General features: G+C 48.4%; 1 protein-coding gene and 1 long non-coding RNA gene across 2 annotated transcripts in view; one reads left to right on the top strand and one right to left on the bottom strand.

Moving 5' to 3' along the window:
- Positions 1-14,101, top strand: part of LOC134509673 (deleted in malignant brain tumors 1 protein-like) — a gene marked incomplete at its 5' end in the record, with an annotated part of 326,916 nt that overhangs the window by 268,967 nt on the left and 43,848 nt on the right. The window lies entirely within an intron of this gene.
- LOC134509745 (uncharacterized) lies at positions 12,772-14,077 on the bottom strand. The gene is made up of 4 exons (XR_010069398.1): positions 14,040-14,077; positions 13,876-13,914; positions 13,398-13,466; positions 12,772-12,904 (listed from the first exon to the last, which is right to left on the bottom strand). It is a non-coding gene; the product is annotated as an uncharacterized LOC134509745 (long non-coding RNA).

Here is a 14,101-nt window from a genome sequence, read left to right as displayed (position 1 = left end):
CTGCCATCTGGAAAGTGACAGTTTCATCCTGACAAAACATGAAAACCCAAGTATTTTCATTGTGCTTTTTAATTGCAAACCGAGTAGACCACATGCACTTCTTGCCTGGGAGCTGTACATTAACACTTGTGGTTTAGCAAATAACACTTGCTCCGTTTACTTCTATGACTTTAACTCTCTGCTGTCCAGGTCGCACGCCCAGCTTCTTGGTATCCTGGTGTGTTAGTACTGAAATTTGTGCTCCTGTATCCATTAGAAATTTTATCTGTTGTTCTTGAGGGCCAACTGGAATTAAAATGTAAGGGCCTCCTTCATTTAGCCGTTGGTATGCTTCCATTTGCTGGATGGACAGGCCTAATTGCTGTACTGGTGCTATTAGTTCTTTTACCTCAAGGTCTGCAATTCCCTCCTAAAAGGCATAAAAGGGTTTTGGCTTCCCTGTGGAGTCTGTGTCAGTGGTGGGACATTAGAGGTCCATTTAGTTTTCTCATTTCCACTCAATTTTTGAAGTGCTTGCATTAAGCTTTGTATTATACCTGTCAGTTGTCCCTGTATTGGCACCTTTGGAATACCTAGTGCTAATGCTTTTCTCCCTAACTCATTTCTTCTTTCTTGAGACTACTTGAGGGTCTTTGTTTTTATATTCCTGACAGCCTGACAGCCAATCCTTGTGGAAGAGTTTGTGTTAGGGTGGGTCTGATTTCTCGGTCGACAGATCGTCTCACCCCATTTCATGGCCATGGTTTACAATAGTGTGCATTAATTCTGCCAAGGTAGGGTGTTGTCTCTGGGGACCATCACAACCTAATTCCTCTTTGTGCTCTGTGTCTCTTTTAATCTCATCCTGTTTTGCATTTAAATAGGGTTGGAGAACTGCTGGGGCTCTCATAATTAGTGGCTTTAACACAGTATGAACTACAGTACCGGATATTGGGTTATCACCCGACTCTCCATGTTTGTGCATAGCTTGTACGCAGGCAGCTTTAGTGATGGCAGTGGAGAGTTCGCTTAGGGAATGGAAGGGAATCATAGAAGGTTCACCGTAATCCAACACATTTATTCCCCCAGCACCACAGGCTACCCTACTGGTCATAGAATGGGCTTCTTCTACCGGGTTGGGTCCCAGGTTTAAGAAAACTAGGGCAGAACTAAAGAAGACTACAAAGCCCTGGGCATGCAAGTGAAAAAAAAAAATGGTGCCCAAGTTATCTTTTCCTCCATTTTACCAGTTAGAGGAAAGGGAGCAGCCAGAAATGGATGGATAATGCATATCAACTCCTGGCTACGTGGCTGGTGCTGTTGTGAGAGTTTTGGCTTTCATGACAATGGGACATTCTTTGATGAATATGACCTGTTAGAGAGGGATGGGATACACCTGTGGCAAGGGAATCTTTGGCAGCAGGCTGGCCAACTTGATGAGGCAGGCTTTAAACTGAAGGACTCTTGGAACAAGATGATCTTTAAAGTCCCTTCCAACCCAAGCAATTCTATGATTCTATGGTTCTATGATTCTATGACTTGGGGGGGGTGGCAATGCTCATGCCAACTTATCCAACTGGGCAATAATCCAGACCAACCAGAGCAGTGACAAGTATTCCTTAGCTGACTCCCAAGATGAGATCCAGAAAGCCAGCCACCTCAGGGGTGTGTATGGCTGTGATGGATCCTCTTGCTCCCCTCCAGGGAAACACACATGCTCGATTACCTCTCCGAATGCCTGTACACCCACGCTTGCAGCATGGGGAATAAGCGGGAAGATCCAGAGATCTGTGTGCGGTCGCAGGGCCATGATCTTACTGCAATTAGAGACATGGTGGGATAGCTCACATGACTGGAATGCTGTCATGAAAGGCTATGTACGTTTTAGGAAAGAAAGGCCAGCAGGGTGAGGTGGTGGAGTTGCTATATCTATGTGAGAGAGCAACTGGAATGTATCGAGCTCTGCTTAGCGGTGGATGAAGAACAAGGTGAGAGCTTATGGGTAAGAATTAAGGGGCAGGCTAATATGGGAAACACTGTTTTGGGTGTTTACCAGACCAAGAAGAGGAAGTCAACAAGGCCTTCTACAGACAGCTGGAAATAGCCTCATGATCACAGGCCCTGGTTTTCATGGGGGACTTCAACTACCCTGACATTTGCTGGAAAGGCAACACAGCCCAGCACACAGAGTCCAGGAGGTTTCTGCAGAGCACTGGTGATAACTTTTTGCCACAGGTGGTGGAGGAACCAATGAGGAGAAGTGTGCTGCTGGAGCTTGTGCTGGCAAACAAAGAAGGTCTGGTTGGGGGCGTGAAGGTTGGGAGTAGCCTCGGCTGCAGTGACCATGAGATGGTGGAGTTCAGGATCCCGTGTGGAAGAAGCAGGACAAAAAGTTGAATTACAGCCCTGAGCTTCAGGAGGGCTGACTTTGGCCTCTTCAAAGAACTACTTGGGGAATCCCATGGGCTAAGGCTCTAGAAGGAAGCGGTTAATATTTAAGCACCACTTCATCCAAGCTCAAGATTAGTGCATCCCTGGCAGCAAGAAATATGGCAAAGGAGGCAGGAAACCTGCATAGATAAGCAAGGATCTTCTGGAAAAATGCAGATGGAAGAAGGAAGTTTACAGAATGTGGAAAAAGGGACTGGACACTTGGGAGAAATATAGGAACATTGTCCGTATACAGGGATGCAATGAGGAAGGATAAGGCCCATTTGGAATTAAAGCTGGCAAGAGATGTCAAGGACAATAAGAAGGGCTTCTTCAAGTACATCAGTAGTAAAAGGAAGACCAGGGAAAACGTGGGCCAGCTGCTGAATGAGGTGGGTGCTCTGGTGATGGAGGATGCAGAGAAGGCGGAGTTACTGAAAGCCTTCTTTGCTTCAGTCTATACTGCTAAGGCTGGCCCTCAGGAACCCCAGACCCTGGAGGTAAGAGAAGAACTCTAGAGAAAGGAAAACTTTCCCTTGGTCAAGGAGGATCAGGTTAGAGATCATTTAGGCAAACCTGACACACACAAATCCACGAGCCCTGATGAGATGCGCCCCTGAGTGCTGAGGGAGCTGGCAGATCACAGAATCACAGAATTGTAGGGCTTGGAAGGGACCTCTGGAGATCATCTAGTCCTACTCCCCTGCCAGAGCAGGGTCACCTAGAGCAGGTTGCACAGGAACGCGTCCAGGCGGGTTTGGAATGTCTCCAGAGTTGGAGACTCCACCACCTCCCTGGGCACCCTGTTCCAGGGCTCTGCCACCCTCACAGGAAAGAAGTTCCTCCTCGTGTTGAGACGCAATTTCCTATGCTCAAGTTTGTGCCCATTACCTCTTGTCCTGTTGCTGGGCACCACTGAAAAGAGCCTGGCCCTTCTGACACCCACCCTTGAAGTATTTATAAGTGTTGATAAGATCCCCCCTCAGCCGTCTTTTTTCCAGACTGAAGAGACCCAAATCCCTCAGCCTTTCTTCATAAGAGAGGTGTTCCAGTCCCCTAATCACCTTGGTAGCCCTTTGCTGTCCCCTCTCCAGCAGTTCCCTGTCCTTCTTGAACCAGGGAGCCCAGAACTGGACACAGTGCTCCAGGTGCGGCCTCAGCAAGGCAGAGTAGAGGGGGAGGATGACCTCCCTCCACCTGCTGGCCACACTCTTCTTGATGCACCCCAGGATGCTATTGGCCTTCTTGTCCACAAGGTCCCATTGCTGGATCATGGTCATCCTGTTGTCCACTGGGAGTCCCAGGTCTCTTTCCACAGAGCTGCTCTCCAGCAGATCAGCCCCCAACCTGTCCTGGTGCATGGGTTTATTCCTCCCCAGGTGCAGCACCCTGCACTTGCCCTGGTTGAATTTCACAAGGTTCTTCTCTGCCCAACTCTCCAGCCTGTCCAGGTCTCTCTGGATGGCGGCATAGCCTTCCAGTGTGTCAGCCACCCCCCCCAGCTTTGTGTCATCAGCAAACTTGCTGAGGGTGCCCTCTGTCCCTTCATCCGGGTCTTTGATGAAGATATTGAAGAGGACTGGACCCAGTACTGACCTCTGGGGAATATCACCCATCACTGACCTCCAACTAGACTCTGTGCCCCAAAGAAGGAAGGGTCAGGCTGAGAGTGTGCCAAAGGGTCCATGTGGGAAGGAGGAGGAAGAGGCACAAGAAGCTGTTTCTACAGTGGCCGCTGGCAAGGCAGGAGGGAGGCTCCCCTCCGCAGCATTGCCCATCCTCCTGTTCCCACCAGCACCCGGCAAGCAGGGTTTTCCTGGCCACCCTCGTGGGATGAAGAGCAGCAGTGTCTGCAGTCATGGCCCTGCCGTGCTCTCCTCCCACCCAAGAATAGGACTGGCCCCTGCGAAAGTGTTTCAAGATGGGATGTGACTGGCTGAAGAAGAAAGACCTCCTCCAATGTTTGTCTCTCTCTTCAAATGCAAGAGATTCTCCTGCCTCTCACAGCGTGTCGACACCAAGACACTTTTCCCCAAGGTGCATGCTTGCTGAGGCCACGGTCCTATTGCTGAGCCAGGCATGGCTGATCAGCAGCACTGGGGACATGCCACAGGCTTGGGCACAAGGGCGAGAGTCCCAGCACTGACAGCTCTGAATCTCCAGCAGCAGCACCTCCAAGAGCATAGGGCCTGAACAAGCCCTGTGGAATCTTCCCTTCCCTTCCCTGTGGACAACAATCAGCTTTGCAGACTGGTGTGGACTTCCCACGAGATGTTGTGAGCTCAGCCATGAGCAGCGTCAGGACTTTGGAGAGGAAGGAGAGGCACAGCCCAGAGACAAGGTCTGAGGTACAGCCCAGCTCCCACGGAGACCTATCCCAGGGGGAGGACGTAACAATTCCATGACAGCATTTCCATCATGTGCCCCGCCCCTGTCTTTCCCCAGTCCTCCTTCTCCCTAAGAAGGTCTGGCCCTGTTGGCCACTTCCAGCCCCTCAAAGCCCCAGCACTCCTCAGAGCAGGCCTGCGGGCTAGAAGGACCAGCCCCGCCTTTGGCTTTCTGTGGAGGTGCCAACTGCAGCTGGTGCTGAACTTCACTCTTAGACATCAGAGAAGACCCAGAGAGGCTTAGCACCAGGGAATCACATTCTCCCTCTCCCTTGCTGATGGAGCTGGGCCACACTTCCCCTGGGGGAATTCTCTGCAGTGGCCCCAGCCTGCTTTCCTGGCCTGTGTTGGGTGCCCCAGAGAAATGTATGGGCCAGGGGGTCCAGGGAGGCACACGGGCCCAGCATGGGGCTCTGAGATCACCTGTGAACCCAGGAGTGCTGTGTCTGTGGGGCAGGGAACCACACTCCTCTGTGCCAGAGCAGAGAGAAGACCACAGGGGTGCAGGCTGTTTGCCCGTGCTCCTCTCCTGCCCCGACACCAAATGGTACTATTTGAGGGATGGTGCTCACTAGAGCCTCCGTAAGAACCTATTTGCCACTGTGCCTCCAAAGAACCGGGTGTCCCAAGAGGTGGCACCACCTGCCCTTCGCCTCTCCCAGCCTCATGGTGGGACATTCCAATTTGCCCTGATCTGCCTTTATGTTGCGTTAAAAGGACTGTAGTTTCGATATTCATCTGTCAGAGTTCCAGGACTTTCACTGATTTTCTATCAGAGTGCCAGCAAAGGATTTTAACTAAGTCAGATTCACAAATCATCAAAATTAGTTAGTTTATTGAGAGTGAGAGAAACAGATTTGAGATTGACATTGAGAAATTCACTAACTACAATAGCGCTAATTAATTGAGGTTAATATTGCTGGCAAAAATAATGATAAAACAACAGCCTGGGAGTAGCATTCACCAGAGGATGAAAGGTTAAGCGCTTACCCAGAAAGGTGTCCCTGCCTGGATAGAGGGAGAGAACTCAACCTCTGTTGCGTGAAAAGGGGCAAAGCGGTTTTGGCAGAAAATAAACCCCCTTGCGTTCTCACACTCCTCACCGAGGTGAGAGGCTAGGTGGGGCTAGGTTTAAATTCTGAGCGATGCCCAATTCAGCACTATCAGTCCAATCGTGTTTAATATGTATTAAACTATTACGATTTGGACACACTAATAGTGGACTGCACCTTCATGAAGTCATGCTCATGAAGTATCATGGCCACTCTCGAGCCTTTGGTTGCGTTCAGTGAGAAACCAAAATGACTAGCTGCTTAAACAGTGCAGTTTACTTAAACAACAGATATATAAGTTCTTAGGATTGACAGTGATAAATACATCGTCTGCAAAGCACATGCAAATGAAAGTATTGTTACATATATAAAACACGCACAAGGTTATAAAGATACAGCCTGGCTATAAATGTAGGAAAGAGAGTCTCTAGAGAGATTTCTAAGTTCCCCGAGGAAACACTCGGTATGATCTAAGTCTTACCCAAAGGTGTCCCTATGGGGGGGAAGAGAGGCTCAGCCCGTCGACTGATCCCAGAAGTCAGTGATGGAGTTCTCCTGACTTGTTCGCGATGGTGTCTTCCCTGATGTCCTCCCTCTCTCAGGCTATTTTTATATTATTTTTTTATCTTCAAAGTGGAGTTTGAGTGACTTCAGTTATAAACACTTTTATTATGATTGGTGTGCTCAAGGAGGAGTGGTCGTGCCTTGCGGGTGGGTAGCCTCTGGGATAGGGGTGTGTTTTGGTACATTGTAATGAGCAAAGTTCGCACAAAGGACAGCATTTAATCAACATTTGACAAAATGTTGGCTCGGGCAGCGAGTAGGGCCGCTTATCTGTTTTGTAGTAAGCAAGTAGGCAGCTTATCTGTTCCGTGGTACCATCTCATTCCCATATCTGCTATTTGTCACAAGGGAAGGCCACGGAACAATCGCATTCCGTTCCATCCCTTGTGTAGTTTCGCAAACAACCCTCTACAGAGAATTGCAGATGTTGCATTCTTCATGCCAGCTGCAGCTGTATTCTACCTCAGAAACCTCTTGATTTTATGACTTTCCTTAATGTGTGAACTATGCTGTACTTTTGTATTCTTGGCCAATTTAGTAATTATTCCACATAATCCACCCCGTGACTACAGTCACTGAAGCTCCACGATACTCAATACTGATAGGGAATATCACATGTCCTCTTATGGCGAGGGATATCAAGTGCAAATACATTTTGTGGGGTGATCACGCGAGTTAAGCTTTTCATCATAATCCAAAGTCTAACATACAAAACAGCTGTCAAAGCAAAGCACAACACAGTGAGTACTAGTAAAACAACCACAGGATGGAGCATCTTGTTAAAAAGTCCTGTAGCTGTTGGCGACCATCCAAAAAGAGTGTCCCACCATTTGTGTCCCCCGTGTCTCTCTTGACTCTTTCCAGTACTCGGTGTATTTCTTCAACATCATGATGGACAGTAATCAGAGTTCTTTGTCCATTTTCTTGGGCCTCTTTCAACAGTCGCTTCAATTCATCGTGTTGTAGCAGCTTCTTCACCAGTGAGAGATTCATTCCGACAGGAGTAGGCAACAAATCTCGGATCAATGTGTAATTAGATTGTAGCAATTGTAAAGACGTAACAGGAGCTGAATATTTGAAGTCACATCCAATGATATTAGTAAAGTTACAAACAAAGATTTGAGTGATTACTTACATCTACTACTATGTCATCTACGAATACGAGAGTACAGGGAGATCTCATGCAAACGCACCCTTTCCCAATATATACAAGCACAGTTTCTGGGGTTTCATTGGGATGTATCTCAAAGTGACAAACATTCTGGTTGGTATCAAGACAAATGTCTTGTGCCTTGAGAGTATTACTCTCACAAATGAATCCTTGTTGATCTCATGAAATGCATGCTTCAACATCAACAGTTTGCCATTTATTCTCATTTTGTTGTGCCCACACTCTATGCTCTATTGGATAGAGTACGGCTCCATGGTGATTCAACCCCAGTGCGATGATTGGGTATATGGTGTATACCAAAGCATTGCGTATTGTTAAGACAAAAGCTGTGGCCTTGCTCTCGATGGGATCATAGGTGAAATTAACCAGATACCACCAGGACTGAAATTTTTTCTCAAACTCAATTGCGTTATCCCATATTACTTTTCGAATTTCAGTGGGCAAGTTGCCTTCTTCACCTTCCCTTATGATTGCGGCTGTCATAGATTGCATCGACAATTGGGCTTGGATACAACTAAGAGCCAAGGAAACATTGTTTTGGGTTGTACCAAGTGCATCTATGATCAGCTGATGGTCCTTTTCACCCGTTTCTTCCCACTGAGGCAATATATTCGATAAAAGCCATTGGTGGTTTCCCAATGCTGATAGAGAGGACTGTAGGGGATGTCTTAATTTGTCTGGATCACTAGTGGTGGTGACTACTTTGTTGGCAAGTATCTCAGCATCCATACTATTTAAGACTCCCAGGCCTGTTGCTAAGATACCAGTCACATCTCTCTTCAGTTGTTGTGAGGTAGCAAAAATTCGTCTGCGTAACCATGCTGACCATCCTGCGTAAGATGTACTCAGGAATGGTGGGCAGGTGGGCTTGATCGCAGAGATATTAATCTGCATTGACAATTCTAGTCGTTTGAGGGAATATGTTGGGTTAAACAGTATCTGTTGTTGACCTGTGTGTTTAATAACATAAGGGCCAATGTTGAAGGTGTTTCTTGTTCCTGCCATCGCACTGTGTTTAACAAAAGCTTGAGACCATGGCCACTGTGGGTCTCTTTGACTACAAACAACAGGGAATAAAAAGGTAAAACCGAACAGCATCAATTCCATCTGCCAATTCGTCATTTCAGAATTTAGACCTCCAGATAGCCATACATAATAAGGGTAATATTATTGCCAGGATCAATGTCAGGATTCCCTGGAGACACTCAAGGTTAGCGTAGGCAAATCCGTCTGTCCACGTACAGTTCATCCAAGGTTCCTGTAAGACACAAAGGAAAAGAAAATCTGCTCGGTCTCATTTGACCGACGGGGTTAGAAAGAGGGCAAGATCCACCGGGTACTGATCCGGTGTATCTTCCCTGAACAGCCTTTGGCTTCCCATGCATGGGGATTTTTGGGAGTAGCTAGCACCATTGGTACCGTCCCAATTTGAGGGATTTTCACCAGCACAGGTTGCCCAGGGTGAAATCTTCCTGGGTATTTTCCCGGTTCATTGGGAACTTTTGGAGTGATGATATTGGCAGATACACAGAAAGCTTTCATTTTAGGACAGCCATCTCCACTCCATCTGTTATTTAATTGATAGATGGCATCATCCAATCGCAAATGCCAACCAGGTTCATGAGTTTTTGCAAAACGCTTAACCAATCCATTGGTGCGTTCAACAATGCCATTAGCCTGGGGATAGTAGGGAATGTGAAATACCCACCAAATCCCTTCCTCTTTGGCCCAATCTTGTACCACCGTAGCAGTAAAGTGTGAACCGTTATCACTTTGGATTTCCTCGGGAAGGGGAAGTGTGCTGAACCACCCTTTTAGGCCTTTCACTGTGTTGTCCCTGGTAGTTGATTTGAAGCTGGTGGCCATAGTGAGACTGGAGATAATCTCTACTCCTACTAGGACGTCTCTTTTCTCATCTGATGATCTCAAGGGCCCAATATAATCAATTTGCCATGAATGCCACAATGTTTTCTTGTCCTGAATGTGTAAGGGAGGCGCCTTACTTGAATGATCTTTATTGAGTCGTAGGCGACATTGTGAACAGGCAGTCACTACTTGTTTGCACAGCTTAGCTGATACAGGCCACCCCTGGGCTAGTCCTTCCTGATACAGGTGAGCACGGCCTGTGTGGCCACGCTTAACATGTAACCATTCGAGTAAGCGTTCCCATTCCCGACCATCATCTACAATATCAATTTGCTGCATCCGCGTGAGGCCATCTACCTGTTGGTTGAACTGAGCAGTGATCGAGGTTGAACGATCATGGCCTTCTACCCAACCAATGTGCAATGTTCTCTGTCCTCCTATTTCTAACAGTTGCTTCCAACTATCTGTCTCCCAAACTGGGACTCTGTTCACCTGCCAATCATTGGCTGCCCAGTGACCTATCCATTCAGTGGCTCCTTTAAAAACAGCATATGAGTCAGTGTAAATGTAAGCAGAACCCAGTTGTGCCGCTATTAGGACAGCTCTGAGTTCCCCTACTTGTGCGCTAACTTCTCCTGTTTCAATTGCTCTTTCTCTCGTTGCTACTTCCAGTGCTACGGCCTCGTGTTTCCACTTATTGTTCTCACGGTGAGATGATGCATTAGTAAACCACACTCCTGTAAGATCACTGCCTTCCTTCAGAGGAGGTGCTTCTTGGATCGGAGATGGTCTGTTTGGTGGGGATTGGACCAATAGGGCACCATCTATATCCTTCTGGAGCTTGGATACTTTAATACTGCCTTCAGAGATTGGCATGATTTCATTAATGCCTTCTAAATAAGCATACCACTTTCAAACTGTAGGTTTCTGGGCAATGCCAGCTGGTGGTGCTGTCCCTTTACGGACCACATCTAGGAGGCAAAAAGGTCCCCGAATGATCACACTCTGTTCTCTCCTTATCTGCTCTGCTCGTTGCAACGCCCGCACTAGGGACAGTAAACCCTTCTCAAGGTCTGAATATCTGCTCTCAGTGTCATTAAAGGAGCGAGAGCTAAATTCTAATGGTCTCTCCGGTCCTGCTGGTCTCTTCTGACATAAGTTACAATGAGAACCGTGTTCACTGAGCACCCATTCTACATGGACAGGGTCAGTTGGATGTATAGGATCAAGCTGTTGGAATAACCTTAGCTCTTTTATTAGCAATTCCAGAGCATTAGTATGTTGTTTAGTCCACTCCCAGGATTTACCCTTTTTGAGCAAACAATAAAGGGGGCGAGCAATGGTGGAAAAGACAGGGATGTGTTTACGCCAATAGCTTAAAGTTCCCAGAACTTGCTGTAACTCCCTCACGCTGGATGGATTCTGTCCATGCTCTGTTTTTCCCAGGGTATCCTGAGGGACAGAAGCAGCTCCCTTAATCCACCAGGCCCCCAGGAATTTAACTTCCTGTTCGGGTGCCTGACACTTTGAGTCTGGAATTTCCAATCCCAAATCCAGTAATGTTTTTCGGATGTTTTCCATCATGTCTTTTATACTTTCTTGGTTCTCTCCTCCTATTAGGGTGTCATCAATATATTGGTATACCGTACATCCCTGTGAAACAGGAACCTCTGGTAGCACTTTAGCTAAAGCAGTATGAGCAATAGTGGAGGAATGTTTGCATCCTTGTGGAAGTCGGTTAAAGGTATATTGGACTCCTTTCCACGTGAATGCAAACCGCACTTTGTCCTGCTCAAAGAGAGGAATCATAAAAAAACATGTCTTTAACATCCAAGGCAGCCATTCAAGGATGGGCAGCTCCTTGTATCATTGTCACAATTTCAGCGATACTCGGAACCGTGGCAGTCAGGAGTGCAGTGTTGGTGTTTAAGTTCATGAGCACGACTAGACTGAAGGTGCAGTCCACAATTAGTGTATCCAAATCATAATTCTGTTACGATTTGCCCTTTTTCTGTTACGATTTCTGTTACGATTGCCCCTTTTCACGCAACAGAATTTGGCGTAGTTGGCAGGATTGCCATGGATAAACTGCTGCAAAAATATGATTGTGCCCCTTCCCAGGCTGGGAAGGAGTGGGCCCAAAAATTTTGGAAGGATGAAGAAAAAGTGGTGGAACGTATTGAAGAGTGTTGGGCTTCACAAAAGCTCAGAGTGGAAAAAGGCACGGGTGTGATTTGTGCTGTGTTAGGCATCTGTTTAACCTGTGCACAACAAGAAGCTAGGGAAACCCCTGCTCCTAATCTGATTTCAGCTGTTGAATATGCAACACTGAAATCAGAGAATGAGGTGCTAAAGTCACCATTAGCTTTTCAAAAGGAGACAGGAGAAAAATTAAGAACTCAAGTCGATAAGCTTGGGAGTGAAAATCTCCAACTTAGAGGTGAAAATCTCCTAGTTAAAATGTTATGAGAAAGGGTGACTGGGCTCTTAGATAAAATGCAGCCCTTGACCCAGGTCCAACAAATACGTAAGTTAATGTGTTGTCCAAATTCTGGAACCCAGACTGGAGATTTTTGGTCTAATACTGAGGATGAGGAAGAAGATGAGGTGTTAGAACGCAAGGAGGTTTATCTTCTGCCAAAACCACTTTGCCCCTTTTCACACAACACCCCTCAACTGGTCCATCAGGTATCGAGTTTCTTCTATCGCAGTTTAACAGCCATTTTGTCTGTCTTTTTATCCCCAAAATTACAAGGTCTCCCTCCCCTAGGTGACATGTAGTAGGATTTGGGTGGAGAGAACAGTGCTGCAGTCCTATAGGTTTAGCATGATCTCTAAAATCTTTGTTAGCATATACAAGGGTGGCAAGTTTAATATGCATTTCACAGGTAATGAGGCAAAGCTCAATTGTCGGGCACGGTAGCCTCTCGAGTAAAGGAAGAACTACACAGAGTCTCTGTTATCTTGAATTTACTGTCTTTGCTGAAGAAAAGCAGGGCTGTCCTGTCTCCACAAGACAGCTCCATTATCTTGTGATAGCCAGACATGTCTTCAACCCCCTGGCTGGCCCAAGAGAGAGCAAAGCCAGCCTTAATTTCTCTTTGAGCACAGAGACTTCACCTCCTTATCCAAATGGCACCCCTTATCTGGGAGCACATGGTGGGTGGGAAGGGGATCGCCTTTACAGAGACACCCCAGGTGTCCGCGCTCCCTCCCTCCCTCTGCTCATCCCTGAGCTACAGCCAGAGAGGACCCAGGTGCCTGGGCGCTGGCAGATCAGAGGGGACACGGACAGAGACACACACACAGAGCGTAGCTTTGCTGATGAGGTTTATTGATGATTAGAGGGAAATGGGCCAGGGCTCCCAGGGGATCAGGTGGGGTCATGCAGCGATGATCATCTCCTCGTGCTGCTGGAGGGGGACAGGACATGGGTGTCACCATCAGTTCCAGGTCTGAAACACAGAGCCCACAATAAGCCCCCCAGTGTCGGCCAAGACATGAGAGTGGCCTTGTCTGCAACGGTGACTCTTTGCAGAGGCATGGGGAAGGAGCAGGGAACTGGAGCCATCCATATATAGGAAGGACTGGATTTGGCTCTCCCAAGATCCATATAGCACCCAGAGGGCCTTGCCCAGTGTGCCATAAGCCTGAGAAGCCCCTAAATCTCCCGGATGCCTGCCCAGCCCTCACTGTGGTCCCTTGGGGTCTGTAGGGCACCAGAGGCTCTGCCTGGCCTGCATGGTGACCCTCTGGGTCCGTAGAGCCCCACTGGGTGCAGGGAAAGGCATGGGGGGAGCTGCGTCCAGCTCCCCCTGGGCCATGGATCATGCACAGTGCCCTCTCTTTCGCTCTCCCACACCCAAAGTCTGGCCATCCCAGTGGGCTCAGGGATTCCTCAGGGCCCAGCATCCTTTTTGGGGCTGGAGACTCCCTGATGCCGCTCACCTAGACATGAAGGGATGCGGCCACACTTCTCTTGCGCAAAAGGTCCGCATCTACGTCAGGCAGAGGGGGCTGGGGAGAAATCAAGGGTTAGAGAAAGGTGTGGCTGCAGTGGGCTGTACTGGGAAGCAGTAAGGGGAAAGCAAGGGGGTCCTTGGGGAAGGTGCCTCTGGGGAGAAATGGGGTACACGAGCTTGTGTGGTGGTGCACAGGAAGCAGCGGGGGTCCTGGGGAAGGGGCCCAGCTGGGTGCATGGCTGTGTAGTGGGGCATCGTGGGGTGTACTGGGTTGTAACGGGCTGGATGGGAATGGCATGGGGGCCCCGGGAAGGGGACCCTGCCTGGGAAAAGAGTGGGGTGCGGGGGTGTTCTCTGGGGTTGCAGTGGGGTGCATTGGGGTGTACTGGGGCACTCTGGGATGCGCTGGAGTGTGGTGGCCATGGAGGGGAGGGACTGGGGACAGCAGAACTTGTGGTACCCACCGCAGCCCTCTTTGATAGCAGACCTCTGACTAGTGCCTCCTGTAAAGAGAACATGAGACCTCACTGGTGGCTGGGGCGTCCCCGGTCCCAGCAAGGGACGGGAGGACCAAAGTGCCCTCCTGTTCCCCAGTCTGGAGGCCCTCCAACTCCACCCAAGTACTTACATCCACGTCACTAAGTCCACTTCCTTCTAGGAGTGCCTAGGAAAGGAGGGCAAAGGGGTGGT

The sequence above is a fragment of the Chroicocephalus ridibundus genome, unplaced genomic scaffold, assembly GCF_963924245.1.
Source record: "Chroicocephalus ridibundus unplaced genomic scaffold, bChrRid1.1 SCAFFOLD_26, whole genome shotgun sequence".
Classification (NCBI taxonomy): Eukaryota; Metazoa; Chordata; class Aves; order Charadriiformes; family Laridae; genus Chroicocephalus; species Chroicocephalus ridibundus.
The sequence above is the reverse complement of the archived record's forward strand: the minus strand, read 5'-3'. Positions and strand labels throughout refer to the sequence as shown.